Below are 4,529 nucleotides of genomic sequence, written 5' to 3'. Positions count from 1 at the left end.
ACCACAGAGGAGATTGCATCCTCTGTTGATCGGTTCTCACGGTATGCATACTGATGAGGGTCCTCGTTGATGTTGATGGTTGTTTTGATGTGGGTCATGACCAGTTTTTCGAAGCATTTAGCGACTATCGGGGTGAGGGCCACTGGCCCGTAGTCATTCAGACCAGTCACTGTAGAGCTTTTTGGGACTGGGATGATGGTGGCAGTCTTCAGGCAGGTGGGAACTGTCTCCAGGGTAAGTGAGGTGTTAAAGATGTCTGCCAGCACCTCACAGAGCTGATCAGCACATTCCTTCAACACTTTTCCGGGGATGTTGTCTGGGCCAGTTGCTTTGTGCGGATCAATCCTCCTGAAGGTACTCCTTACTTCTGCTGAGGTCACGCTGAGATGTTCTTCATCCGGTGGCGAGGTGAGTCTGGTGCTAAAACGATCGAATGAGACGAAACGAGAGCACGACAAGAAGATCCTGGTTTTTATTTCACTGGAAAAGATCTTCACAGCAACAAGAACAAAAAGAAGAACAGGATCTTTAAAACCTGAAAGAAGACGCCAGAAATCCTAGAAGTTCTGTTAGAACCCAACAGAAAAGTTCTGTTGAGCCTGACGCCATTGCTGGTCCATCCATCCATCCATCCATCATCTTAACCTGCTTCTTCCATTTTGGGTCACGGGGGTCGCTGGTGCCCATGTCCATCAATCACTGTGCGAGGGGCGGGGGACACCCTGGACAGGTCTCCAGTCCATCACAGTGACACATAGAGACAAACAAGACAAACAACCATTCACTCTCTCACTCTCACCTAGGGACAATTTAAAGTTATCAATCAGTCTAACATGCATGTTTTTGGTCTGTGGGAGGAAACTGGAGCACCCGGAGAAAACCCACGCATGCACGGAGAGAACATGCAAACTCCACCCAGAAAGGTCCCTGGACCGGGGTTTGAACCAAGGACCTGCTTGCTGAGAGGCAGCAGCTCTACCAGTTGCACCACCGTGCTGCCCCTGGTTCATTCATTCAAGCTTTATTTCTACAGGTTAGTCCCACTGAGCCTCGAGGACTCGTTTACAAGAGAGACCTGATTTAGACACAGAATGAAGAAACAGTGGACAGTCATAAATCATAAAGGATGTGCACAAATTGAGATTTTTTTAACAAGTGAAAACCAAATGATATTTAAAAGGAAAAGTAACACACACAAAAACACATCTAGATTATAAGTCCGTGTAGAAACTAAAAACAGGAACATCTGCAGGAACTGAACAGATGTTTGAAGCCACTTAGAGAGGTCAAAGGTCGAGAGCTTCAGATCTTTTTACAAGATATTCCAGGAAACAGGAGCGGAGTAGGAGAAGGTCCTTTTGTCTAGTTCAGTCCTCACTGAGGGAACACTGCAGGTAATGATGTCCTGAAAGTGCACGCTGTAGCTGCACTCACACAGAGACATGTAGGAGGAGATGTATGAAGGCAGCAGACCAGGAAGTGATTTAAAGATGAAAATGTACCAGTGGGAGAGTCTGTGTGAAGTTAATGGTGACCAGTTAACCAGTGGATACTGGGTGCAGTGGTGGGTACGGTAGTTACAGCCAGTTATGGATCTTAGGGCACTATGATAGACAGTATCCAACATCTGCAGCATCCAACATCTGCAGGGTTCTTGTAGGAGCGTTCATGTAAATAATGTCACCGTGATCAATGGAGGGAAGGAAAGTCACAGATACAAGGTGTTTCCTAACATTCAGAGTTAGACAGGATCTGTTTCTGAAAAAGAAACCCAGTTTAACTTTCAGTTTCTTTATCAAGTTTTCCACATGGAGCTTAAAAGAGAGTTGTGAGTCGACCAAGATACCCAAATATTTATAGGAATCAACAAACTCAATGGGGACACCTTTTGAGGATAAAATCAGAGGAAGAACTGCTGGGACCAACTTCCTATTTGAAAAAAGCATCCCTTTGGTTTTATCAGCATTTAGGACAAGTTTGAGGTGAAACAAATCAGTCTGGATGATGTTGAATGCAGATTTCAAAAGCTGGAAAGCCTTAGCAACTGTTAGCTCGACAGTAAACAACTGTGTCATCAGCATAGAAATGTTTGGATGCATTAGGGATGATCTGACCTACATCACCTATGTAGATTGTAAAGAGGGTGGGTCCTAAGACTGAGCCTTGTGGTACACCATTGTTGACTGTTAAATAACTGGAGGAAGTACCATTATGTTGAACACATTGCCTCCGGTCTGAGAGATACTTTTCTTTTTGTTTTTTTAATTAAACCTTTATTTAACCAGATAAAACCCATTGAGATCAAGACGTCTTTCACAAGAGTGACCTGGCCAAGAACAGGCAGCAGCGCACGCCATAAAAAAAACAAGTAGCAAGATTACGAAGACTTCAGAAATACATACAAATATAAAACACAGTATAACAGTAAATGGCAATAATTATTTAAAACAATAACAATTTAAGATCTAAAACACAGGCACTGTTGACAAGATATCCTTTGTCATTTTTTTAAAGTTTGCAAAAAGCAAAGTAACAAGTTCTGCCAGTTTTAATTTGGCTCCAAGCTGAAGGACAGAACAGCTAAAAGCTTTCGTGCCCTTGTCTGTTCCACACGAGGACCATGAAGATGCAAACAGTCCTTAGAGCGTGAGACATAACTACTGTCCATTCTTCGTATAAAAGTACATAAATAAAGTGGAAGCAGGCCCATGAGAGACTTATGAACCAGAGTCATCCAACGCACATGTCGCCTGTTAAACAGGGAGGACATACTGGTTTAAGATGGAGATCACAGTGATGAGGTAGCTCCAACCAGTAATAACTCTTAATGCACAGTGGGTACACTGGATTCAAGGACTGTAGAAACTGCTTGAAGCACATATAAACAACACCATAGTCAAGTACTGGTAAAAAGTAGCCGTGGTCAGAAGCTTCAGCTCTAAGGGAGAAACAGGATTTGTTTCTGAAGAAGAACCCGAGCTTCATCTTAATTTGGAGATTAGGTGTTTCACGTGAGATTTAAAAGAAAGCTCCTCGTCGATAATTCAGCCCAGGTATTTGTAACAGGAGACCCTCTCGAGAACTTCACCTTGAGCAGTTTTTATTAGAGGGACATTCTCCAGTGGGACAGATGCATTTGAAAAAAACAAAAAACTATTTTACATTTATCAGCATTTAAGACCAATGTTAGTTGCTCAAGATGAATCTGCACCTCATCAAAAGCAGCCTGTAAGAATTCAAGTGCCTGATCAATTGAATTTCAACAACATTAAATTCAATAATATTTTATTAAACCCAAAGGGAAATTATTTGTTTTAGTAACTCGTTATCCTCATTTCAGTAAGAGATGTTATAGATGCTGATGCTGCAGGCAGGAAGGATCTCTTGGAAAGATCCATCCTACAGTGGATCCTAAGAAACTGGCTGCAGATGCCGTCCGATCCGTCCACCCAGACTCGGCTGGCCTCTGGGTTCCCCTGGACTGTAGGACCTCCTGAATGCTGGGCAGAACTCCTCCCAGATTTGGAGTTTTATACATAAAAATACACTTGATAGTTATAATTGGAAGTATATTTACTGTATATGATGGTAATTTATTCTGTATTTTGCCAGATTATGGTGATTTTGGGGGTCGTGATGATGGGGCCCTTGAAGATTGTTGCCCAGGGTACAGGAAGTGTTAATGTGGCCCTGCTTCTCCGCTCACTGCAGATCACGTGACAAGATCACATGACCAAACTGAGCCTTTGCGATGAGAAAATCTCATCATATCAGATATTATTGCAAATGCAATTAATTGTTCAGCCCTAGGTCTAATCTGCTCAGAGCAGTTCGGTTCTGGACGGGTTGGGTTCAAACTACCAACTCAGAGTAAAGGGATCCACACCACCTGAGGGACGTGAGACCTGTCTGATCAGTCCAGTCCAGTGGTTCATTGGAAGATATTTTGCTAACAGACTTTTGAGTCTGATGTGCACGTGATCATATGGTGATCTTCAGCTCGGGCACTTCTTGGAGTTCCTGTTTGTGTGGATCCTTCTCAGTCCTCCATGTTTAATGTCAAGAAGTCCTCCAGCTGCTGGGAATCATCTGATGGATCGAACCATTCAGGGGGTCCCGCCCGGACCCGAACCGAACCTAAAGCCCTCCAACAGCGGATAACCCCGCTGCTAAAGTCCACCTGGCACTGAAATCTGTTCTGACATGTTCCCGACTCGTTATTTGTGCTTGTTTTTAACAGACACGTCACTTTGTACCCCCACACAGTTGGTTCGCTCCGGTTGTCCGGTCTGCGGCTCTCCGCTCCGTTAGCAACGTCAAGCTAGTGACAGGAAGTGACGATAAACCGGAACTAACGTGTTAGGCCTTCAAAATAAATTCAAAATTAAAACCTGAAAAAGAGAAATAAGACAATAAATTACTATATTACATCCATTTATCTTTTACATGATTCATTATCTTGAAAGTTACACTTATCAAACATAAGAACCAAAGCAGTTGGAGCGAACCTAAAGCCCTCCAACAGCGGA

The sequence above is a fragment of the Nematolebias whitei genome, chromosome 19 (genome assembly GCF_014905685.2).
Source record: "Nematolebias whitei isolate Nwh7 chromosome 19, NemWhi1, whole genome shotgun sequence".
In the NCBI taxonomy this organism is placed as follows: Eukaryota; Metazoa; Chordata; class Actinopteri; order Cyprinodontiformes; family Rivulidae; genus Nematolebias; species Nematolebias whitei.
This window is presented reverse-complemented; position numbering follows the sequence as displayed.